Below are 27,643 nucleotides of genomic sequence, written 5' to 3'. Positions count from 1 at the left end.
CCGGGTGGAACTCGTGTTTAATATTGGTGGCACTGGGTATGTTTTATTTGTACCCGAGCGTGTATCGGGTGTCGATAGTTCAGTTACTATAACAGTGAAATATTGTAGATGCTCCCTAGGGAGTTATAGCTTTTTTCACGATCCATAACTCCCGCGGGAACAATATAGACCATTACCCTTCAGAACACCTGCATGAAGTACGAATAAGATCTTTTTCGTGCAAGTGTGATGAAAAATAAACATATAAAGTTATAGGTATTTGACATTTGACAAGAAACATTACGGCTTGCTACAGATTTAGTTAATTTTAATATCTATGTTGACTTAAATGTTTCAGTTAGCCCTCCAGGAAAAACAAAAAACAAAAAAAAAGATATAGGAGAAGAATTTTATTGATTAATCCGATGAAAATCGCTTTAAAATTAATCTTTAATTATAACACAAAATTACATCAAAATAAACGTCAATACTTTTTGTTATTGAAGGACATATATTTTTAACCTGTAATATATATTTTTCTCCAGGTCGGGTTTACTCGCATCACTTTCGCACATATTTTAATATATGGCGCTCTCTCTCTCTTTGGAACTAGAACATGTCTTACCTAATTGTAAACCGTAATATAGGAAGATTTAGTTTCGAAGTTGTACAAGTACATGTAAATAGGAAGGGGATGCTACAGTTAAACGGAGGTTCAGACTCGAGAGTATAATACAAACTTGTAATGTAACTCGACCTTGTCTGTCTCTAATTGAAACTCGGTTCTTGTACAGTTTCTATAACCATTGAAACTCGGTTCTTGTATAGAGAAAGAAAATTACATGTAAGTTTTTCTTCACTATATAGTAAGGTAAGATAGTAATTGGTTTTACAAGGGGGCGAATTTTTGTTTAACCCCTTCTGCTAATATTTACACCCCAGCAAGCGAAGGATTCCAAAATAAAACCACGAGCGAAGCGAGAGAGAGAGACACACAGAGAGAGAGAGAGAGAAAGAGAGAGAGAGAGAGAGAGAGAGAGAGAAAGAGAGAGAGAGAGAGAGAGAGAGCGAAAAGTGTTAAACAAACTTTGCTCCCGAGTGAAAAAGAAAATCTTCACCACACCAACGCGAGGAAAATACTAAGTGTAAGTTAAGAATCTAATTAAAATGAACGTTATTAAATATTTATCATTCGAAAGCTTTACGACAGTGGTCTGGTGAAAAAATATTGGGTAATATACAGCTCAATAATAAAAATACAATATTTTTAAATTAATGATTGTTCAATTGTAATAGGATCGTTTACGTACAAAACAACCAAAGTGACACATATTATTTTATAAAGTTGACTTTTTAACGGAACCGATACTTTTGAATAGGTACCTACTCGTACTGTTGAGACTGAATTCATTTAGTTTGTTCAGGCACGATCGTTCGCCCACCGGTCAAGTATTTGTAAACTACAAGTATTTATGTAAATCAAACATTTCCATAACACAGAAATGTGAGGAACTCTCAACATCGGAACTTTATTGCATTCTCGATGTTCGTTGCGGGAACAAAGCAATAACATTTGTCATCGCACGGTGATGGCGCAATAGCAGAATATCGTACATGAATTTGGTCGTGTACTGTACCTACCACAATATGCTCCCTGTTATGAATTGACGACGATTCGTAATTAGTAATGGAAATATCCATATTATAAAATAACCTGACTTAAGTTTGAAAAGAAAAGTTTATGGAAATTATTATTAATAGGTAAAATATCAAAAAAAATCTCTTATCTCTTTGTTGATGATAGATAAACATTCATCGTCTTTCTAGAGTGTCACCTGAGAATTTGAAATAAATGTGAGCCCATATTATGTAATTACAGTAACATTTATTTAAATAATTGTTAATTTCATAAGTCAACGCTAATGAAAATCGGCACATGAAAGTTTTAAGCAAACATCAAAAGGAAAAATGAATACTACAGTAATCAATTACGGATCCCAACGTAATGTAAATATAATACAATTTAATGTAAATTATGTAAAGGAGTAATATGTAGTGAGCATATCAGTAATTCTTCGTTTTACTGCACCAATATTAAACTTACTCGACTAACTCGATTAAGCTCTGCAGAGTAGTCAAAAGTTAACCAAACAAAACTATCTAGTGATATCTGAGGCTGTGCACTGCAGTTGACTTGAAGTTCCCTAATTAATAACTCTTCTCTTAAATGTGAAAACTTGTCTGAGATAAAGTAATTCAATGCATTTAGTATTACAAACTCCTGCATATTATACTTACCTATTCTCATATTGCGCGTTTTACATAACTGATGATGGTGGAGACTTTTTATAATCAAACTTTTCTTTGATTTTGTTGATTTTCCAAGTGCTTATTTCCAAAAAAATATTCGACCAATCTTTAACAAATTTAGAAATAACACTGATTTAAACTTTCTCGATTTTTACACATTATTAAATTATACAACGGGACTTAATCGCGTATCTAAGTTTTAAGATTTACCTCCGACGTTTCGAGGACGGCGTTGTCCCCGTGGTCTCGGAGAAGACCACTTAGATACGTGATTAAGTCCCGTTGTATAATTTAATAATTTAGAAATTCTTGCGACTTTTAAAAACCTATGGAATTGTGTCGTTTTTTGCTACTTTTTATCCATCCAATGCACTGAGTGCGCCTTTTAAAAATATTTTACAGTACATATGGGGCTACTTTTCCGCACTAGTGCGTAAAATAGCACTTTTCGTGCGTATGTCGAAACTTTAAAGTGCCATATGTACTGTAAAACGTTGTTCGATACACGTGCGAATAGGTAATTCGCAACTCGTGTCGATTTAAAACACTCCCTTCGGTCGTGTTTTAATTTATCGCCACTCGTTTCGAATTTCCTCTTTTTCGCACTTGTATTGAAAATAACTATTTTAGGACTTTAACTAAACAATTTTTTACTAGCGGATTATCAAAAACACCTATATTGAAAATTTTAGTAACAGTTTCAACACTCACTCGTAGTTCCCAAGCAAAATAGTTGTGACACGCGGACAGCTGGACCTGACTCACGGACGGGTTACGTTTTTGCCGTTTTGGTTATGAAGGCCTAAAGGGGTAAGCAAGCTAAATATCATAATTTTGTGATGTTTGTAAAGTCACACAATATATAATGCAACGACTACGTGTACTGAATAAGGTTTTCTGTAGCATAATAACTAATAAGTATTTAATTTTTAATTTTAATATGATATTGGTACTTTATGTATGGGTATTTTTTGCTGAAATAAAGAATTTAATTGATTGACTGATTGATTGATAACAGGTTAAACGGACAGCGTGTGTTCGGAAAACCCTTACCTCATAATGAAAAATTATCTAACGTGAGCGTGCTGGGAAATGTCGACTACGGTAAGAGTATCGATTGTGTGCAGAGTGTTCTTAGCTATCGGAATCGTGCTCAAGTCCTAAGCAGGGGCTATGGCAACGAGTTGAGCGAAAACCTAGTCAGCTAATATCGTAAATGAGATGAAGGCCGCATTATTATTATAGCTTTTATCTACACACCCATCATAAACCCTCTACGATGCATTTAAAAGCCGCAAATTACGGCCAGCATAAATATATTAACTGCTTTGTTACAACAACTTTATAATCTGTGTAAGTGAAATTTTAAATTAATTATAAAATCGAATTTGATGTTAAAATAACCTCAAAATTCGATTTTATAATTACATTCAAATGTCGATCATGTCTAAAATCAAAGGAACCTACCAACACACTCGTGTGTGATTTTTTATTAAACTGTACGTATTTTAATGCAATTCTTTATGTAGCAGTCACATAACCTATTATTACAGAAGACTGCATTTGTATTATAAAGAGCAAACAATTCCAAATAAAACCTTGTTTTTATTCCTATAATGACTGTTCGATTCGTCCAATTTGTCCAGCCCATCTGTCAATATAATACAAATTGGTACAATAGCGGGATGATTGGGGAGTGAAATACATTGGCCAAACAATCACATTAGTAACTGAGATATAAAAACAGATTACAAATAAGTAAAATTACGGCACGCCCCGGCGCGTCTGTCGCGACTCCATTATGTCAAATCGAGCTTTATGTATGAAAGATTTGTGACTTTGGACTTATTATGCAAGACTATAGAAGCTAGCACTTTTTCACAATTTCTTATTTAGAGTCATCATAACGTAGAATCTGTACGAAGGCCGAGTTCTGTTCACTAATTCATAGAACGGTCGAATTTACTCTAATTAATGAATTTAGGCAATTCTTGGGGGACAGCATTGTAAACACTTTGAAAGCCTACCCGGGAGGAATTAATAGGTCATGCTGCTAAAATTATGCTAAGATAAATAAAGGTCTGTGTGATAAATGGTACAATTCATTAATATTAAATATTTAACTGTTCAATATTTTAGTACGATTAATTTAAGGTAGGTATATGGACATATTTTTTTTTGTAATTATTCATTTTCATTTTTACAACGTTTATATCTATTACTAGGTAGAAGAAATGTTATTAGGGCGAGCGAAGCGAGCCCTATCACTATTCGACAAACTATGCATTCTTGTGGTACACTTTACGGAAAAACTATCGCACTTATAGGTTTGAAATTTAACATAGTAATTTAAATTCATGTCTAGATGTGTTATCAAACATAAAAATATCATTTTATCAACTTAATAAAATAAAATAAAGGAATAACACTTTGTATGACTACTAGCGCCATCTGTTAGAAAAAATATGAATTAAAATTCGTGTCAATGTACTATGTGTTAACAACGATGAATACAAAAAAACCGGCCAAGTGCGAGTCGGACTCGCGCACGGAGGGTTCCGCACCATCAATAAAAAATAGAGCAAAAAAATCGTGTTTGTAGTATGGGAGCCCCCCTTAAATATTTATTTTATTTTATTTTTTAGTATTTGTTGTTATAGAGGCAACAGAGATACATCATTTGTGAAAATTTCAACAGTCTAGCTATCGCGGTTCATGAGATACAGCATGGTGACAGACGGACGGACGGACGGTCGGACGGATGGACGGATGGACGGACGGACAGCGAAGTCTTAGTAATAGGGTCCCGTTTTTTACCCTTTGGGTACGGAACCCTAAAAAGGGTTAAATTTTTGGATTCAGACCCATTTCGCTTCGCTCGGTTTGATTCCCAATTTAGCAATTAAGTTTCTCTGAATACTGGAACAATAATCTTGCTGTATATTTGTGGCAGTCGGATCGTATAATCCGCCGTATTACATTACGGCTAGCCGTTTTCAAAAACGGGCGTTTTGAAATGCGGCTGAATGAGAATCCGCCGGAATGTATTCGGCGCCATACGTTCTTCAACACGGCTAGCCGTAATGTAATACAGCGAGTCATTAGCCGCCGCTTTGACAGTTTTTAGTTCCCATTTTTAACACTCGTGGCGCTGCCTGACATAACAACAACAAACTATGAATAAAAAAAACCGGCCAAGTGCGAGTCGGACTCGCGCACGGAGGGTTCCGCACCATCAACAAAAACTAGAGCAAAACAAGCAAAAAAACGGTCACCCATCCAAGTACTGACCCCTCCCGACGTTGCTTAACTTCGGTCAAAAATAGGGCTTGCAAATATTCGAAACTTTCAGATATTCGAATATTCGACTTTTTCTGACGACGTATTCGAATATTCGAATAATTATTCGAATATTATATATAAAAAATAAGAAAAGGAACGACAAATCGGTTTATTATCGTTTTATTCAAAAGCTTTTTACACATATTGCTAAAACTAATGATATTTGGCAGAAATCCACTTAATTGACTAGATTTTATCATCCTACTATTTATAAGATGCCCACATTTATAAAAACAAGTAAAACGCCAAAATTAGACGTATTTAATATTTCTAGATAAAACTTATTATAAATGCGTCGTTGCGTGAAATAATATAACTTTAACCATCCAAACACCTAGGTATGTAAGATATTTTTTTAGTGGGTAATTATTTTCCGATTTAAATTAACTTGTAACCACTCAGAGGCCTGTAAAAAGGCCTTTAATTTCATTGTATTTTGAATCTTTATTGACTTTATTTGTTTTGGCAAGTTATTATTCCTAATGGTCGGCTAATTATATAATATTGGAATATTTAAGGGAAAAAGTTAGTTGAGTACTGGGTGGATTATTCGTCAGCTAAAGGTGCATGGTTAGATTACCAAGTTGGGCAGGTTTGGTACGATTAAATTTGAGAATTGCGATAAGTGGCAAGGTTTAGACTTCAGAAATTCGCTTAACGTAGCGTATTTTTGCGCGACGTAGCGCGTTAACGTATGTACTGAATAAACAGAATGACCCTTTAACTTAAAACTTACGCACCGTAAAAATAACATACTTTTTGATTTCGTTTTCTTTTAAATTGAGTTAGGTTTCACTGTATTCACGAAGTCTATCGAGAGGAATACAGTAAAAATATTATTTCCTTCGTATTTGGGTACCTACCGTTCCTCATTCCCTGTAAATACCCGTAAAACACACAGAAACTGTAACTACAGCGGATGACATAGATTTTTTTATAGGAATAAAAAATATTCGAATATTCGAAACCTGAGCGGCCGAATATTCGAATATCAAAACAGGTCGAATATTCGACAAATTCGAATATTCGAATATTCGAATTGCAAGCCCTAGTCAAAAATCACGTTTGTTGTATGGGAGCCCCACTTAAATCTTTATTTTATTCTGTTTTTAGTATTTGTTGTTATAGCGGCAACAGAAATACATCATCTGTGAAAATTTCAACTGTCTAGCTATCACGGTTCGTGAGATACAGCCTGGTGACAGACGGACGGACGGACGGACGGAGCGGAGTCTTAGTAATAGGGTCCCGTTTTTACTCTTTGGGTACGGAACCCTAAAAACGCTGGGGTGTCCATCAAATCTGGAGTTCGTCGAACTGTTTCTTTTCAAAAACATTTCCTTCGCAACTTAACTAGATGGAGCCCGGCCTCGCGGGGCTCCCATTTCTGAGCGGTTTGCCCTTCGGGCATCTGAAGCTATCTAACGAACCTAACCTACCTACCTATTGATTTAGTGAGACGTCCGTGAAAACATTACACTTTAGGGAAAAAAGCGTAGGTAGGTAAGTAGGTTAGGTTCGTTAGGTTAGGTAGCTTCAGATGCCCGAAGGGCAAACCGCCCAGAAATAGGAGCCCCGCAAATGCGGGGCTCCTATTTCTGGGCGGTTTCTATTTAAGTTGTGAAGGAAATGTTTTGGAAAAGAAACATGTAGTGCGGTGGGACCATAGTAAAAATAAATTAAATTGCAAACATTGTCAAACTCCGGTTACGTAGGCGACCGAAAGAACTGGTCACTCTATAATCTAAATAGTACTTAGATACGATGCGGCTACACGTAGGCCGCCTTATTGAAGTACGTATCGCAATGACAATCCGGCTAATCGTCGAACCGCCGCATTTCAAAACGCTCCTGTTTTTGAAAACGGCTAGCCGTAATGTAATACGGCGGATTATACGATCGGACTACGACATATTCACTGCGAAGGTCAATTTACTCATATGTTCTGTTCTGTGATGCCGATGAACTGATCAGTCATGTTATAATTCGACACGTCTTGATGAGCACTTGGGAGAGCAGTACGATAGAGCTGATGCTGAACCCTGGCTGTACCTAGCGGAACTCAGGTTTGGTGCAACATAGACACACACTGGGTTGGACATCCGACTCGTCATGTTGATAACTTGGTAGAGCAGTACCCAAGATAGCTGATGCTGAACCCTGGCAATACCTAGTGGAGCTCGGGTTTAATACAACATATGCACACGCTGTTTTAGTCATCGGACTCGTCTTGATGAGCACTTAGGAGAGTAGTACCCAAGATAGAGCTGATGCTGAACCCTGGCTGTACCTAGTGGAACTTAGGTTTGGTGCAACATAGGCAAACGCTGTTTTAGTCATCCGACACGTCTTGATGGGCATTTGGCAGAGCAGTACCCAAGATAGAGCTGATGAGCTGATGGTAAACCCAGGCTGTACCTACTGGAACTCAGGTTTGGTGCAACATAGATACACGCTGTTTTGGACATCCGACTCGTCAGAATGAGCACTTGGGAGAGCAATACCCAAGATAGAGCTGATGCTGAACCCTGGCAGTACCTATGAGAAGTCAGGTTTGGTGCACCATAGGCAAACGCTGTTTTGGTCATCCGACTCGTTTTTTTTGAGCACTTGGGAGATACCCAAAATAGAGCTGTAGCTGAACCCTGGCAGTATTTAGTGGAACTCAGGTTTGCAATATAGGCACACGATGTTTTGGACATCCGACTCGTCTTGAAGAGCACTTAGGAGAGTAGTACCCAAGATAGAGCTGATGCTGAACCAGGGTTCAGGGTTCAGGGTTCAGGGTTCAGTCGGGTGTCCAAAACAGCGTGTGTCTATGTTGCACCAAACCCGAGGCAGGGCAGTACCTAGTGGAACTCGGGTTTGGTGCAACATAGACACACGCTGTTTTGGACACCCGACTCGTCATGATGATCACTTGGTAGAGTAGTACCCAAGGTAGCTGATGCTGAACACTGGCAGTAGGTACCTAGTAGAGCTCGGGTTTTATACAATATAGGCTCACTCTGTTTTGGTCATCCGACTCGTCTTTTTGAGCACTTAGGAGATACTCACGATATAGCTGTAGCTGAACCCTGGCAGTATTTAATAGAACTCACGTTTGTTGCAACATAGGCACACGCTATTTTGGTCATCTCACTCGTCTTGATGAGCACTTAAGAGAGCAAATTATACATAAGTTTATGTGCGGAGCAGCATGATTACCGCCAGTAGGTGTCCAGACGGGATAGTTTTACGCTCAATTGTGTGGTGTGGACGCATAAATAAATTCAAGGACATTGGCTCGCTGACCCAACATTGCCAGAAAAGAAAAGCCAGTTGGCTTCCTTACAAGAAGTACTGGGCGACCGTGTAGGATGTAATAAGGGCTTATGAAATTGTATATTACGTGTGGATGATATTGGCAATTTGATTTTGTCGTCTGGACACGTTTTTAATGGACAAAGTAAAAGTTGTATTAGACAGGCGTACCGGACAGCGACCGGGGGCCAATTAGTAGGTATATTTCTTTCTTGCTCTCACTTATAACGGACTTATTACTTACCCACTCGATTGAACATGGAACAAGCCTCGGACTGGATCAAAGTCGCGGTCCGGTACGTTTAGGTAGAAAAACTCCGCGAGCCCTTACAAAGCTCTGCTTTTTGCTAGTGTATATACAATTATGTTAGGTATGCAACACGGTTATACGTAAAGATCTACTTACTTTTAATAAACACTTGAGAAAGCAAGGGTCAAAAAAGTTACATTCTAGAAAATATTCTCTTTATACGAGACACGAGGTTTGCTTAAGGAAATTACTTCACACTCGATAAAAGGTATATATATACTAGCAAAAAGCAGAGCTTTGTAAGGGCTCGCGGAGTTACCTAAACGTACCGGACCGCGAATTTGATCCAATCCAAGGCTTGTTTCATGTTCGATCGAGTGGGTACCTACGTAATAAGTCCGTTAAGAATGCAGCTATAAGTGAGAACAAGAAAGGAATATACTAACCGGACCCCGGTTGCTGTCCGGTACGCCTGTCTGTTACAGCTTTTGCTTTGGCCATTAAAAATGTGTCCAGACGAAAAAATCATCCACACGTAATTATACAATTTCATAAGCGCTTATTACATCCTACACGGTTGCCCAGTACTTACTTTTTGCAAGGAAGCCAACTTGCTTTCCTACATAATGTTGGGTCAGCGAGCCAATGTCCTTGAATTTATTTTTCCGTCTACACCACACAATTGACCGAAAAGTCTGGACACCTACTGGCGGTAATCACGCTGCCCCGCACATAAACACACAAACACAGTTCCACTAGGTACAGCCAGGGTTCAGCATCAGCTCTATCTTGGGTACTGCTCTTCTAAGTGTTCATTAAGACGTGTCAGATGACCAAAACGAGCGTGTGCCTATGTTGCACCGAACCTGGGTTCCACGTTCCACTAGGTACAGCGAGGGTTCAGCATCAGCTCTATCTTGGGTACTGCTATCCCAAGTACTCATCATAACGAGTCGGATGTCCAAAACAGCGTGTGTCTATGTTGCATCAAACCTGAGTTCCACTAGGTACAGCGTACAGCCAAGGTTCAGCATTCGCTCTATCTTCTGTACTGCTCTTCCAAGTGCTCATCAAGACGTGTCGATTGACTAAACAGCGTGTGCCTGTGTTGCACCAAACCTGAGTTTCACTAGGTACAGCCAAGGTTCAGCATCAGCTCTATCTTGGGTACTACTTTCCTAGGAGTACTCATCAAAACGAGTTGCATAACCAAAACAGCGTGTGCCTATATGTTGTATAAAACCCGAGCTCCACTAGGTACTGTCAGGGTTCAGCATAAGCTATCTTGGGTACTGGACGGTATACCCAGTGATCACATGACGAGTCGGATATCCAAAACAGCGTGTGCCTATATATGTTGCACCAAACCCGAGCTCCACTAGGTACTGTCAGGTTTCAGCATCAGCTCTATCTTGGGTACTACTCTCCTAAGTGCTCATCAAGATGAGTCGGATGACTAAAACATAATGTGCCTTGCACCAAACACCTTGCACCTTGTGTTGTTGCACCAAACCTGAGTTCCACTAGGAACTGCCAGGGTTCTGGGTCATTTTGTTGAACTGCACGCCGACGTTGCAATTGGCGTGCAGTCGGCGTGCAGTTTCCATACAAGTTGCAGTCGTGTATCAGCCCTAAGTCACTGAACTATAACTATGTTCAGTGACTTAGGGCCGATACACGACTTAACTAACGACTTAACGACTAACTTTGTATTAATACGCTTATCTTTATTTATAATTTTAGCAGTTCCAAGCAATAGTAACACTAAAGACGCCATTCATTAATTACGTAAGACAATTTTTGCCAGTTTTTGATCCCCTCCCTCCCCTATGTAAGAAATAATAAGAATAGGCTGACCCCCTCACCCTCCGTCCCCCCTATATTAATCTAAATGAAAAAGCGGCCAAGTGCGAGTCGGACTCGCCCATGAAGGGTTCCGTATTTAGGCGATTTATGACGTATAAAAAAAAACTACTTACTAGATCTCGTTCAAACCAATTTTCGGTGGAAGTTTACATGGTAAAATACATCATATATTTTTTTTAGTTTTATCATTCTCTTATTTTAGAAGTTACGGAGGGGGGGGGGGGACACACATTTTACCACTTTGGAAGTGTCTCTCGCGCAAACTATTCAGTTTAGAAAAAAATGATATTAGAAACCTCAATATCATTTTTGAAGACCTATCCATAGATACCCCACACGTATGGGTTTGATGAAAAAAAAAATTTTGAGTTTCAGTTCAAAGTATGGGGAACCCCAAAAATTTATTGTTTTTTTTCTATTTTTGTGTGAAAATCTTAATGCGGTTCACAGAATACATCTACTTACCAAGTTTCAACAGTATAGTTCTTATAGTTTCGGAGAAAAGTGGCTGTGACATACGGACGGACAGACAGACGGACAGACAGACGGACAGACAGACAGACATGACGAATCTATAAGGGTTCCGTTTTTTGCCATTTGGCTACGGAACCCTAAAAAGGAGTACACGTTGGGTTTGTTTTAGTGTTTATTTTTCAAAAATATATTTTTATGAATGTTTATTTGTACCTGTACCTAGGTACCTACTTGCGCTCATTTACGCTAACTCTGCAGTCTCTGCACCGTGTTTGATAGCATAGTGTGGAAGTATTATTATTATTTTAAACGTTATAACTTCATAGAAATTACAAAACATCGCATCTTTGTGATCTTACGTAAGAACTATAAAAACCCCCTCCCGCCCCCTTGTAAGAAAAAATAAGATATTGTTCGATCCCCCTCCACCCCAAAATCGTCTTACGTAATAAATGAATGGCGTCAAAACGGTTTCTCGAACTGAAAATACCCGATTTAAGTTTGCTAACACAACATGACTGATCAGTTCATCAGCGTCACAAAACATACGAGTAAATTGACCTCCGCAGTGAATATACAGCAAGATTGATTGTTCTAGTAGGTATTCACAGAAACTTAATTGCTAAATTGGGAATCAAACCAAGCGAAGCGATTTTAACCCACTTTTGTATTTCGTATAGGTAAAAAAAAGGTATCGTTGTCTGAGTACCCACAACACAAGCCTTAAGCCAGCCACAAGCTTACTGTGGGGCTTAGTCAATTTGTATACGAATGTTTAATATTTATTTATTTATTTACTACTAACGCCATCTGTTAGAGAAATAAATAATTAACATTAGCACCAATGTTAATTCATTATTTTGCCAACAGATGGCGCTAGTTGTAATACAAAGTGTTATTACTTTATTTTATTTTTTTAGGCTTATAAAATGATATTTTTATGTTTGATAACACATCTAGACATGAATTTAAATTATTATGTTAAATCTCAAACCTAACAGTGCAGTAGTTTTTCCGTAAAGTGTACCACAAGAATGCATAGTTTGTCGAATAGTGATAGGGCTCGCTTCGCTCGCCCTAATAAGGTGCCTACTTGGTTACACAAAGATATGGATTTTCATTGCTTTTTCACGACTTTCCTACGCCTTGGTTGTACGACGTATCTACGACATTAAGAAGATAAGCTACTTTTACAACCCTTTCCAGGGCATTGATTTGCCAAAACCAGCCATAAACTGGTTTTGGTGCCAAAGTCAGAGTCCAGGACTTCTTGCATACCTAAAGATATCGTAAATTTGTAATGTAGTTGTGTGCTACCGACACGTTGACTAAGGTGATATTTACTAGTAGTTCGCCCCGAACTGAGAACTCGCGGTTCGCCAAAATGTAAGATCATTATTTTAAAATTGTAAATTTAAAAACTATATTATAAATGTGTAAGCCGAGCACTTTATTTGATACCAAACTCGACCATACTTTCTTGCAAAAAAGATGACCAGAATAGCAAGACCCCTGACAAATAGCTTTTTAGCCTTCTAAGCTCTTCTAGCTCAATAACCCCTTGATCGAGCCTGCTCATAATTTAATGACTAAAATATAATGCCCTCAACTACACATGTACCCAATTTAATTGAAATTAGAACAAATTTACTTAAGTTATTGTGTATCAAACTATCCTCTGATAGTTCAGCTGAAAAACATCGAAATGCCGGGACGTGCTCCTAGCCAGCCGTGTGCTCCAAGTTGAATGTAAGAACTTCACTTCGCTTCGCTCGCTCGTTCGATAAAGGGTAATCGTTCTTTAACCTTTTATTTTTATGGGCTCATATGACTATGATGCCAGATTATGAAAAGTATTTTTTAAATATTTATTGGACGGAAGCTTGTTTGGATACCTTAAGTTTTGATCCGGTACCGAAATGTTACTTTAACGGTCCGGTACCTTTAAAACTACCGCTCAAAACCGTTTTTAAAGGTACCTTAATTTTCAGTCCCTGGTATGTACCGGCTCTTAATATTAATACATTAAATAAAAAAGTTCTATTTCAGCAACCTATCCCGGTAGATATACGTTTAAATAGTTATAATAATTAGATAGGATTTACGCAACGTTCCGGTTACTCGAATCAACGCCCAAATACCTAAAGATACCAACATAAATACGGTCTTGAGTAAGATTAATCACGTTTTACATCTGATCCCACGTATTCCATTAATTGCTGTCCCAAACGTAGTCACAATCATAAATATCTATGCTTAGGAGAGATTCTTTGACTTGTACAGGAAGACAAATCGTGTTCTGACAGCCTCTTTTACTTTGATCCCGAGTAATCTCAACGGAGCGATTAGCCTCCACGGCTATGTCGTCGTGTGTCCTTCTCCGTATGTCAAATAACGCGTACGTGATCATTATATGACTGTGCACTCGTTGATATAACTTTTGCTACATCGTCGAAAGCACTCATAGAAACGTACATAATTACTTTTTTTTTAATTTTCATAGATAAACTCTGGAGAAGATACATCATAATTAATGTTGTAGAAGTATGTACTGTAATAATAAACTTCCCCAAACTGTAACAGGTTTTGTCACTTTTGTTGAGCTGTAGACTATCGGTGGTGTTTCTCAGGGATCGTAGGTTCGACGCTATGCTGTCACACAACCCGTCTGTGAAATTCCTTAAGAAATATACTTACTAAACGTATTTATAACTATGTATTGGGCGCCAGCACGCTGTACAGCGTACAAAAGAAGGTTAAGCTAGAATGATTTAAAGTAAACTATTTCTTTGAGCTTGAGATAGTTGTATATTGGAAAAAAAAGAACTATCAGGTAATACAACGGGTAACCTTACGCTATCATTTATGTATCTAAGCTTAATACTAATACAGTGGACTGGTCACGCAGTCTAAATTAAAGTTTATCAAGTTCTAGTCACTAAAATATGCACCGAGCATTCAAAGTCTATAAAGAGGCCACTGTTGTGTTTGTTAAAGTTTTAAAATTAACTGAGAGATTAGATTGGATCACACCTGCGTCACGTGTCTGTAGCAGAAGGCAGGGGAGCCGTGGCCACGCTGTTCCAGTGGCGTGCCGAGGATGCAGCCAAAAGTCGCGGTGACACGCGTCGAAACCGTCGGCGCGCGTCCAGTTGGCTGACTCTCCCAGTCACGCCAAGGTCGCGGTGAGCAGCATGGACCACGAGCCCAAGGCTACAGCGGCATCCAGCATTGACACGTGCCCGGAGAAAGAGTAAGCGTGCCCAAGTAGTGGATGGACGGATGGATGGACGGATGGAGGGACGGATGGATGGTCCGGCATCAAGGCTAAAGAAAAGAATTATCATAAGAAACATGTCACACCTTGACTATGCATGTGCATTTCCTGCCATATCCTACAAAAATAAACCCAGCAATAATTAAAACTCCCATCTTACTTCAAGAATTTACAGGAAAACTTACAATCTGCCACGTGGTCATTTGCCACATATGGACAAAGACGGAAAAAAGGAAAACTACACTTTTTACAATAAATATGCGAATTCTTACCCGGATTTTCATTGAAACTGTCGATACTAAAATTCCGACATGTATAAAAATAAGTTTTAATTTGGCCCTTCAAGGAACCACGGTACATGACGCCATTATTTGTGTGTGCTGTAACAAAAGAATGGAAAATCAATAACGTTGCAGAGACTGGATTATATTATCCTAACACTACACTTTCGAGTTGCTACTTACCTTGCTATAAGAAGCGTGGTTGCATGTTTTTAAGGGATGCCTCCCAGGACGAATTGACCGAGGATGCGACGCTGCCCGCTCACATGCTGTCGAAATCCAAAGTGACCCGAGAGGATCGCGTTCGGCAATCGATTTCCTTTCATTATTTTTTAAAGCTTGCGTCTATGACGCGGAGTCGAGAAATTTGCCATGTAGCAAAGGATGTCTCAAACAATATTAGAAAACAACAAATTAAAAGACTAATTATATTGCGTGTTAATATTTTCGAACAATTAAACCTAAATATTTAAACCACTAAAGAAGATATCTAAAGTTAAAAAATAACCATAAACAATATAGAAATATAGTTGACTTTCACTTGATCGAGTATCTCTGGATGCCAACAGATGGTGCTAAAATTAATCCGTGACGACAGCTATTCCGCAATACCGCCACTAGATGTCGATAGGAGTATTATAACGAGCTCAAAGTGACAATAGACGCGTTTGAACCGTTGCAAAACAACTGAAGAACATAATTCGAAAGCCAATAAAAAAAAATATAATAAAAGTTTGATTGATTGATTGATTGAAAGCCAAAAATTCTTTACCTCCTTCAAATAGGGTTGAGAGGTTTGCAGCTTTAGCCGACGTATGACTTTTGTATCGACGTATAACTTACAATCTAGGCACGGGCTATGGCGTGTAGAGTCTAAACTAAATTAATATTCAATATCTGGGTGACCGAGCTTCGCTCGGAAAACATATAAAAACTCGAAAATGCGCGTTTTCCCAGAGATAAGACCTAGCTAGAACGATTTTTCGCCCCCGAAAACTCCCACATACCAAATTTCATCGAAATCGTTAGAGCCGTTTCCGAGATCCCCGAAATAAATAAATAAATATGCAAGAATTGCTCGTTTAAAGGTATTAGATAGATAGATTAGTTCATTACAGAAATTAAATTGTTTTAAAATTAATATATTTTTTTAATGTTTAACAAGCAGAAACGTCTGCGATCAATGCTATTAAGCTTATATAGAATAAATTTAAAAATGGAAAAATTACTGTCTTGGGTGAGACTTGAACTCACAGCCTCTGGATCGATACTCCAGCGCTCTGCCATCTGAGCCACCAAGACCTCATCCATAGCCAGCAAATCTTTCCACCATATGGGTCAAGGGGACCCGAGCGACATTTACCGTAAGAGCATTACATTTCTTGAACGGCTACCGGAGTTCCAAGTCATATTGGAAATTCACCAGTTAAGAGTACGCTACCCATACTATTTTTAATTTTTAACAAGCAGAAACGTCTGCGATCGATGCTATTAAGCTTAGAATAAATTTAAAAGTGGAAAAATTACTGTCTTGGGTGAGACTTGAACTCACGGCCTCTGGATCGATACTCCAGCGCTCTGCCATCTGAGCCACCAAGACCTCATCTATAGCTAGCAAATCTTTCATCTTTAATAATTTATAAGTTTAAGTGCGAGTAAGATTTTATAAGCTCACAACCTTAAGGACTCCATACATAAAAGATGCAGCAATAAAGTAACGGTAGGTACACGGAAAATTTACTAGAACTGGAATCGAGCAATCGGAAAAGTTTTATAGCTATTAAAACATTCGGTCGTTGGGACATGTGATCGGTTGGGACTGACAATATCGGCAATGGGAGGCAACTGGGGGTATTGGACGGGTGACAAGTGCTAAATTAGTTGTTTGGGACAAGTTTCGGTCCCAGACTTCCGTTTCGGAATAGTTTTCGGGAAAAATGTTGCTTTCCTAATGTTTTGTACATTGTAGTGGATTTTTTCTCATTTTACTATTCCTTTTTTTCATCGATGTCACTTATATGAAAATAAAAGAGGGTACGCTACGTTATAATACATACCTATGTAAATTTGGTTTCGGAAATCATAAGTACCTATACAGTTTGGGTACATTTTGACTTGAAGGAAAATGGTACAATAAATCATAAATCATAACATAAACGGGTTTTTCGAGGGGCAAAAACGTACTAGTGCTAGTGATTAATTAAATATCGACTTAAGTGTTGGTGGCGTTACTGCGCCTCTCCTCAACCTCCCTTTATTATTATGACAAACTTTATTAAGTGTTATCGATAGCAAGCACTTTATAAATTATAATAACAAATGTGACTCATCATTGAAGTAAACAATATTAATTATGAGTGTTGTCCTGGCGAAAAATCGATCTAGCTATATTATAGGTCTTATCTCTGGGCAAACACTCATTTTTGAGATTTTATATGTTTTCTGAGCTTTAACTTCATGGACATATTTTCATGGACATCGTTTATCTCTATAAATCAATTAGCGTCATTTTATCAAGTCGTTAAAGCATGATGTTGAATAGTAAAGCCGTGAATAGACGCTTATTAAGTTTTATGAATAAGGGAGTAAGATGTCAGGCATGTAGAAAGTTACTAGCGCCCTCTTCTCCACTGCTGGGGTATCCTTATGCTGACGTTAGACAAATTTTCATCCTAACGTTTGCCGAGACAAATTGAGAGTTTGATACTAGATGGCGCTACAAGCTATTCACCAGCTTCGGGATATAGCGCTCAACTATACTCGTACTTGCCGCTGCCCGCTACTGCGGCTCCAAGAAAAATCGACAGATGGCGCTATACGTAGAAAAATGGTAAATATTTTTATTTGCATTGTTAAAAAAATAATAACCGACATATTTTATTGCAGGATGTTGATTTACATTACATTAAAATTAGAATAAACAATGCATCGGCACCAAATTTAGGTAACATTTGACTTTACGTACTACGTACCTAAATAGCTATTAAAACGCTTTTGCAATGCTTACCTAGGTTTCCTTCTTACTGTTACATAGTAAAAAGTGTTTCTAGTAGACCTGTGCAATTTTTTTAAATTATTCCACTTTTAAAGTTACCGCACCGCAATGCACCTTACTAATTAGAAATTTGCATTTGACAGAAAAAAATGTAATGTTAAATGTTATGAACAAGGGGGTTTGTCCCTACTAATACCTACCAGAGACTAGTATATTCTAGCCCAACAACCTTCATTCAGTGCCTCGAATTGACATTTTTTTTGTAGGATTTTTACACATCTTTTATTTATTATCTACATGCTAATGGTCTAAGAGCTAGCCACGGCCATAGATATGCAATTTATAGAGCAACGAAATCCCTCTAGTTGGTATGCCATACTATCATTATTAATTAATCCGGGCGCCTGGCAGCTGTTTAGCGGTGGGTGTGGGAGTGGATGGGCAACAAAGTGGTTGTAAAATCAATTGAAGGTGTGCAATTTATAGAGCTCTGTGTTTGGTGTGATGTGATATAATAGCTAATTATGTATTTAATTCAAATATAACAATGCCAGGCGTTTTGTTTGGGGGAAAAGTAGTGCCAGGTGACGTAAATACACAATCACTTGCGCGCCTGCAGGAAGATCACGAGAAAATTTCACCTGACTTTATTATACTTTTTCCTAACACTTACCTAGGCGTAATTGAACAGAGTACTGTTATTTATTCTGTGACAGTATAAAAAGTAGAAGACATATACGACACTATGCTTAAAGCAATTGTGAGTCAGGTGCAATTTGCTCATGATCTTCCTGTAGGCGCACAAGTAATTGTGTATTTTCATCACCTGGCACTACTTTTCCCCCAAATAAAACACCTGGCATTGTTATATTTGAATTAAATACATAATTAGCTATTATATCACACCAAACTCAGAGCTCTATAAATTGCACACCTTCGATTGATTTTACAACCCCTTTGTTGTCCATCCACTCCCGCACCCACCTCTAAACAGCTGCCAGGCGCCCCAAATTAATTAATAATGATAGTATGGCACACTAACTAGAGGGATTTCGTTGCTCTATAAATTGCATACCTATGTATTTCCGTGGCTAGCTCTCCGGCTATAATACTTAAAAATAAGAATGACTGAAGCTATATAGACAATAAAAGAACAAGTCAAGCCAATCCCCTGCCTACAATTTATGTACGTAACCATAAACTTACAGTTACAAAAACTCGGCAAGTATCTCGCCAAGCGTTTAATTAAGGTAATAAAATTAGTGAATTCCGGCCGAAAAGCGGCTCATATTACTCTCAAATTTAATTTGATCCTCTGCATAGCCGAGACTTTCATCGCAAAACTTTTAAATTGTTTATAACTTACAAGGCAAGGTATGAAATGGATGGGAGTTAGTGGCACAAATGGAGTTAAATGTGAAGACATTTATTAGCAGCTGGTCGTAGAATCTATAGCGCTTAAAACTATTATGTAGCGGCGTAAATAAAAATTCGCCTACCAACAACACTTTATATGAATGTCGTCCATGGAGACCCGTAACACCAGAGCAGAGTGCGTTAGTTTGCAGTTTAGCTAAACCGATAATCCGCTTGCACCTGGTAACCCTGCAGCGGCTGCAGCCTCGTCCTAAGACCAGAACTTTTAATCGAATATTATTTTTAACTTACTCGTGATTCACAAGTAGTTACTTACAATCATGATCGTATTCCTGTAGGTACAGCCTTGCGTTATGTAAAATTAGTGCTTCTGTATACTATATCGTAGAGTACCTACTTACTATTTTCTGATGTAGAATGTTTGCTCTACATCTAAAAAACTGGAAGTGGCACGTTTTCCTCGACCTCTTTAAACATGCCTCACTGCGTGAAGCTTTATTCTTAATTAAAACGCGGATACTCACGGTCTCTTAACGGTTCGCCGTAAACCGATATCAGCTTGTATATTACCTGAAACGAAAAATATTGTGGTGGTGAATCGTTAAATTTAATGTTTTCATAACCGTACAACACAAATATGGGGTGGATGATGCTAACATATTTTGCTGATAATATTTCAATTATTTTGGAATTACGGTAACAAATAAATGTGGCCTCATATTTGTTTTTTTACTTGAATTATTATTGGAAACTAAATTATATTTTCCTGGGTAGATTCGATAGAAAAAAACCGGCCAGGTGCTGTAGTCCTCGCCCACCGAGGGTTCCGTGCCAATTTAACTTATTTTATTACAAATTTACAGTTTTAAAATTTGTCCCTGTATTTGTAGTGTAAGACGATATTACTTGCCCAATTTCATAGTTCTAGGTCAACGGGAAGTACCTACCCTATCAATTTTGATTACCTTGTGTCGAAATATACGTCTTTTGCAGCATAAACGGCCCTATTTTTTTACGTAACTTAGAAGTTTGATTTTTTCTCAGCTTCAAGGGACCGTAGACCTGCGTGAATGGTTTGAATTTCAACTCGATACCTCCACGCGTTCCAGAGATAAAGGGTCTTGACAGATGGATGGACAACAAAGTGATCCTATAAGGGTTTCGATTTTTCTTTTTGAGGTACCCTAAAAACATACAAACACAATCATGTTTAGGTAAATACTTTTCTTTTAATTTCAATTGTATATGATATGTAACTTTTCCTACACTTATTCCTTTCCTTTAATTACTAGGCTGTATTATTTATCTTAATTGGGGGTGTAAGTTGTTTTGGTTAACATATCAATATACAATAATAAAGATAAAAACCTATTAAAAAAAACAACGGCCCCGGGTGTACCTACCTATGTGCATATTCTAAACCTTAGTGAAATAAATTTATTTTTCGTATACGTTCTAAAGCCAAATAGTCATAATTTCATAAATCATCATTGGTCCCTATCTCACGTTCATCCGTGTTATAAAGATACAAAACATAAATGAACTAATAGAGGCATTATCAGTTTTATGTCTGAAGATATCTTCGAATTTAGTAAAGGCAAACACGCGTGACATATTTATATTCAGTTACATGTTTATAGATATAAGAAATACCTAGAAGTTAAAAGACCTTTCACAATATTTGACATTTCAACCCAAAACTGTCAATAAGCGACCATGTTATATTATCTCCATATGGCGACATTATCAGTTTATTTTCAGATGTTTGAACGGCCCTCAGACAGAACCGGAAGTTCGCTTTCCGTCCTCTCTTCAATCGGTGGGAATTGAACTCGAGGACAAGAAATAAATGATTTTGAGAAATACATATATATATATACCACGTGTCCCAAAATTCAACGATAAGCTGGCACCAGAAGATGGACCTGCTCATGACTACTGGAGGAAAAAAAAGAAAAAAAATATCTCAATTTATTATGGAATTACAAAAAAAAAATGAAAATCGACAGGTATTTTTAACGACTATGTCTACAATTTTTCAATTTTATTTTTTATTTTTCCTCGAGTAGTCATGAGCAGGTCCATCTTCTGGTGCCAACTTATCGTTGAATTTTGGGACACGTTGTATATACTCGCGCCACCAAACCCCAAAGCTAATATACAGGGCGTCCCACGGCGATGCCACATGGAGGGAAAGTACCTTAAATATCATAGATAGCATATTTTGCTGAAAGAAGACTTCATTTTATTTTTAAAACTTAGTAAAGTTGCATTCATACTTTTTTAATTTTTTTTGAAAAAAAAATGTATGGAAAAAAAATTATCGCGTCATTGGAGGAAAAGTACCTTAATTATTGTAAATGAACATCTTACTGAAAGAAGACATTATTTCGATTTAAAAAAACAAGTTGAATTGCATTTTAAATAGTTTCATGGTTAAACCGGGAATCGAACCCGCTACACGAGAAAAAAAAATACCTTGTAGCTTTGTCATACCGATCGAAAGGCTTCAATGTGAGAATTATTTTTTTGCCAAATAACATTGTGATGGGGTCACGTTCGCCGGGGCGGGCGTGGCCTCATACAACTCCCCAGTTCCAGACAGGAACCAGGGTTTCCTAGTTAGCTCAGAGGAGAGAGGGGTACAGGGTAGCTAATAGAAACACAGATGCAAAATGCAAATCGACGGGCTTTTATGCCGGTTTATTGAATCTAAACTATCTAGGGCGTAAGTCTAGGTATCCTAGGCTAAGACGGCGCGGGGTGACTCCGTTAGTCACTACGGTACGCGATCCCTACGCTACACGCGATTTGGGATACTCGGGATCCCCAAAGGGTAAGGGGGATGAAGACGGATAGGTATACAGGACGATCCTGGATCTAGGGTGCCTACGCGGAAACCCCAGGCCGGCACAACCGAGACGCAGGACCGGGATAGGCGGGAAGCGGATCGGGTGCCTACGCGGAAACCCCAGGCCGGCACAACCGAAACGCAGGAACGGGATAGGGGGGAAGCAAAGGAACGGGTGCCTACGCGGTAACCCCAGGCCGGCACAACCGTGGGAGAGCCGTGCTCACAGCAGAAGGCGGCGAGGACGACTGCCGACGGCACGGACGCGCGCTCGCGCTTTTATAGTGGCTCGCGGGGTGCGGTGCGCGGCGCGGCGGGGGGCCGATCGTCGTGGGTGGTCTGCGCGGCGGTGAAGCGCGATGGCTCGGTGCGTCGCGCGGCGGTGAAGCGGGATGTTGTGTGCGCGCTGTTACAGCGCCATCACAGTCCCGTCACCCGTCTGGAGATTTTTACCTGTCGGGGAAAAATCACCGTATAAGTACATGATGCCTTTTAATGTCCCCTTCCGTTATCCCCCTTTTCTTTTCTTTTTTTTTTTACTTTCTTTTTTTTTGTTTTTTTTTTTTTAATGTAGACATCTATACTAAATGTATGTTTATATTTTTCCTCTTCATGCTATGTTTTCTCTTTTCCCTTATGGTTGCTTTCGGTGCTTTCATTTCTGTAGGTAAGTAATGTAGATACCGGTTGGTTTCTTTATTTTTGTTTTAATTTTTCCTCATTTTTGTATTTTGGCGTTGAGCCTTATGTCGCCTTATTAAGGTTGGTTTTTGTTCGGTCGTGTTGTATTTAGTTTTATTGTGTTTTTTAATTTTATTTTATGTCAGTTTAATAATGGTATGGTTTGATATCTTTTATATGGGCGGTTATGATCTTTGTTCTTCTCGTGTTATCCCGTAGTAGGTATATCACTGGTGATTTTTGTTGAAACACTACGTATGGTCCTAGGTATTTCGGTGCTAGTTTTGCGGAATAGTTGCGGTTTGCGTTTGATAGGGTGAAATTTCTTTTTAGTACAAGGTCGTTTACTTGGGGGGTCCACTGGCGTTTGTTTCCGTCGCAATACCTTTTTTGTTTTCCCGATGCTTGTTTTTGATTTTTACGTATGATATTGTATATTTCCTGTAGTTTGGCGAATCCTTGTACTTGTGGCGTCGGAAAATCGTTCTGGTCGTCGGAAAATTGTTTGTTATGCGGTAGTTCTGTGTTGTGTCGGGGTGGTTGTTTGTTTGCTTCCACATGTCCTTTCTTGAATAATTTTACTAGCGGTGCTGTTATCTCAGAGTAGTTTGGTATGAATTTGCGGTACCGGGATGTCATCCCTATGAAGGTTCTTACTTCTTTAGCGGTTTTCGGTGTGTTTTGGTTCGTGATTGCTCTGATTTTTTCTTGGTTCATCTTGATGCCTTGTCTTAATTTCTCTAGCGTGTCGTCTATCTGTGGTAATGGGTATGCGTCCTTTTCTGATATCTGGTTCATCTTACGAAAATCTACACAGAAACGGTACTGACCTGACGCCTTTTTCACTAGGACGACGGGTGAACTATATGGGCTGTGTGATCTTTCGATTACTCCCTGTTGTAGCATCTCGTTTACTTTCTTGTTAATAATTTCATGTTGTTTCGGGTTTCTCGGATAGTATCTTTGTTTTACAGGTTCTGTATGTTTTAGTTTTATTTTATGTTGTACCCAGGTGTTCCCTTTTGGGCTTTTTTCGCAGAGCTCGAACTGTTGTTGTAGCATTTCTTGCAATTGTGCCTGTTTGGCTTCTGTGAGTGGGTAGTCTGGTGGCTGCTGCGCGGAGTCTAAGTTTGTGAACGTCTGGCGTTGCTCTTCTGGCTGTATTTCGTGTGTCTCGTCTTTGTTCTCTGTGGTTTTTCCGTCTTCGCCTTTTCCGGTCTCCTTGTGTTCTTTCTGTGTACTCTTGCTATCGTGTTCTTCGGGTTCTTGGTCTCCTCCTGGCCATTTTATGGACATTCCGACTCGCTTCAGGATGTCCATGCCTATTATGATGTCCGTTGCTGTCGGTAGCACTCTCAGGCAATGTTTTATCGTTACTTCATTGATTTTGAGGTCAACAAGTAGGTTATTGTGGGCTCGGGTGCGGGTTCCATTCGCTAGGATTATTTCTCTTGTTTTTACCTTGTCTTGGTACGCGATGTGTTTGCATTCGTTGTACACCTGTTGGTTAATGTAGGAGTTGGTAGAGCCTGTGTCTATGACGCCTCGGTATGGTTTTCCCATTATCTGTATATCTACATACAGGCGATTGTCATTCGGTTGTGGGCTGTTTGCTGCTCCCAGTTTTTCGTAACCTTTCCAGGTTGTTTTCCTACAGCAGGCCCTGCTGAGCACCCCCAGCTTTCCACACTGGCTGCAAAATATCTGGCGTCTGCCTCTGCATTCGTCTGCATTGTGGCCTGGCTTCCCACAGGACCAGCAACTGGTTTTGGAATCATATCTCGGATGCCCTGTTTGGCTCGTACTGTCTCGCTGTTCGGGTTTCGGTCTCTGGTCGCTGTGTCGTCTGTTGGTCCTACCTTCGGTCGTGTGTTCCGGTTTTTCCTCATCTCTCCACTTTCCATATTCGGTAGTTTGCCGCCACGTTTCTGGTGATGACATGGTGTCGTCCGTAGATGTTGTTATATTTTCATACTCCTTTCCTAGCTTTAATAGTTCCGGTAGGGTCTTGTAGTCTTGTTTTTTGATGTATAGTTTGTAGTTACGTAGCATATTCTCATGGATGCGGTGTAATTTTTCTGATTCGTCAAGGTTCCCGTACCTGCGTACTAGCGTCTGTATGTCTGTGACATAGTCGGTGAATTTTTCTCGGACCCTCTGTTTTCTTGCTATGATCCTGGCCATTAAGTCTTCTTCGTAGTCGGTTGGGTAGTAATACTGTTTAAATACCTTTAGGAATTGGTCCCAATTGCTCCAGGTTTCCGAGTTGTTCCTGTACCATAATAGTGCTCTGCCTTGCAGGATGCGTGGTAAGGCGGGCAGTATGTCTCCCTTTTCGACGTTACTGGCGTTAATGAGTTCCTCCAGTCTCTCTATGAATTCAACGGCGTTGTCTGTGGTCCTAAATGACAGGTTCCACTCTTTTAGTAACTTATTTATTACCTTGGCTTTGTCTTCTGCCATGTTTTCTTCTTTCAGGATGTCTGCTAGGCCTTTTCGTATCTCCTCCACGGTTAGACCCTCGGTCGGGATGTCTCGCTTCGTAGCTTCTTGTATTAGTTGGGGCTTCTTTAGCCGGTATATCCAACTTGTAGGCATTTGCTGTACCTACCGGTATGGTTGCCAGGTACCTGATGTCGTTACCTGTATTCTGTTGCCTTCTGGGCTTCTGGTGCCTGCATATACAGGCCAGTTGTAATGTTCGGACGGGTAGCTATACGGGCGGGTAGCTGAACGGGCGGGTGGGGCGTAATATCTCCCCTGAAATAAACTTGTTAAAGGCACGTTTAAGGGCCCTACGGTACAAAAATTTATTTATTTATTTATTCCTGTCCCTCTCGAGCACCGGTTCCTTCCAGGATACCGTTTAGACTCCTACGTGAGTTATTTCGTTGGGCGCCAGATGTGATGGGGTCACGTTCGCCGGGGCGGGCGTGGCCTCATACAACTCCCCAGTTCCAGACAGGAACCAGGGTTTCCTAGTTAGCTCAGAGGAGAGAGGGGTACAGGGTAGCTAATAGAAACACAGATGCAAAATGCAAATCGACGGGCTTTTATGCCGGTTTATTGAATCTAAACTATCTAGGGCGTAAGTCTAGGTATCCTAGGCTAAGACGGCGCGGGGTGACTCCGTTAGTCACTACGGTACGCGATCCCTACGCTACACGCGATTTGGGATACTCGGGATCCCCAAAGGGTAAGGGGGATGAAGACGGATAGGTATACAGGACGATCCTGGATCTAGGGTGCCTACGCGGAAACCCCAGGCCGGCACAACCGAGACGCAGGACCGGGATAGGCGGGAAGCGGATCGGGTGCCTACGCGGAAACCCCAGGCCGGCACAACCGAAACGCAGGAACGGGATAGGGGGGAAGCAAAGGAACGGGTGCCTACGCGGTAACCCCAGGCCGGCACAACCGTGGGAGAGCCGTGCTCACAGCAGAAGGCGGCGAGGACGACTGCCGACGGGCGGACGCGCGCTCGCGCTTTTATAGTGGCTCGCGGGGTGCGGTGCGCGGCGCGGCGGGGGGCCGATCGTCGTGGGTGGTCTGCGCGGCGGTGAAGCGCGATGGCTCGGTGCGTCGCGCGGCGGTGAAGCGGGATGTTGTGTGCGCGCTGTTACAGCGCCATCACAACATAGTGTTGGAAACAAAAGGAAGACCATTATTTTTTTCATTTGATGTGAAGATGAGGCTCCGGCTCATAACAGTCACAGAACAAGGGATTATCTCAATGAACACTTTACTTCCTGGATCGGAACAAATGGAGAAACTAGATGGCCGCCGAGATCCCCAGATCTAACCCCGTTAGATTTTTTTTTATGGGGTTATGTAAAAAATGTAGTTTACAAGAACCAGTATGAAAATGTCCACGAGCTACAAGCAGAACTTAGGCGTATTATTTTAAATATCCACCACACCATAATTAAAAAATCGACAGGGAGTGAAATAATGAAAAGAGTGAGACTTTGTATTGAACAGGATGGAAAACATTTTGAGCATTTGATAAATTGATTTAATTTTGTATTAAAAATATTAAAATGCATGGCCTTTATTTTTATTTCGTTATTTAGCAAAAAAGTAATTCTCACATTGAAGCCTTTCGATCGATATGACAAAGCTACAGGGTATTTTTTTTTCTCGTGTAGCGGGTTCGATTCCCGGTTTAAACATGAAATTATTTAAAATGCAATTCAACTTATTTTTTTAAATTGAAATAATGTCTTCTTTCAGTAAGATGTTCATTTACAACAATTAAGGTACTTTTCCTGCAATGACGCGATATTTTTTTCCATAAAATTTATAAAAAAAAGTATGAATGCAATTTAACTAAGTTTTAAAAATAAAATGAAGTCTTCTTTCAGCAAAATATGCTATCTATGATATTTAAGGTACTTTCCCTCCATGTGGCATCGCCGTGGGACGCCCTGTATACTGATGACTCAATCCTCGAAGTATGTTCATTTTATTTATTTAAAATTGAACCAGTATTTTATTCTAAACTTAACGGTCCTTGAGGTAGAACCCGCTGAAAGAAAGACAGACAACGTAAGGTTAACTTTTTTATTAGAACGATGTTCCTTATCTGATGGTTAGCGGAAAAAGTGTAAGATTTTTACTGCGAAATATGTAGGTAAGTAAGTGTCAGATTTTGCCG

The 27,643-nt window shown here is 39.5% G+C and overlaps 1 protein-coding gene and 1 non-coding gene across 6 annotated transcripts in view; both read right to left on the bottom strand.

Annotated features, from left to right (window-relative positions):
* Nucleotides 1-27,643, bottom strand: part of LOC134658200 (peripheral plasma membrane protein CASK) — a 157,600-nt gene that overhangs the window by 49,360 nt on the left and 80,597 nt on the right. The gene's annotated exons all lie outside the window — the stretch shown is intronic.
* On the bottom strand, nt 16,610-16,682 carry Trnad-auc (transfer RNA aspartic acid (anticodon AUC)). The gene has a single exon. It is a non-coding gene; the product is annotated as a tRNA-Asp (tRNA).

Source organism: Cydia amplana, chromosome 2, assembly GCF_948474715.1.
Source record: "Cydia amplana chromosome 2, ilCydAmpl1.1, whole genome shotgun sequence".
NCBI classification, from domain to species: domain Eukaryota; kingdom Metazoa; phylum Arthropoda; class Insecta; order Lepidoptera; family Tortricidae; genus Cydia; species Cydia amplana.
Note: the sequence above shows the minus strand (reverse complement) of the source record. Positions and strands in the feature narration are given on the sequence as shown.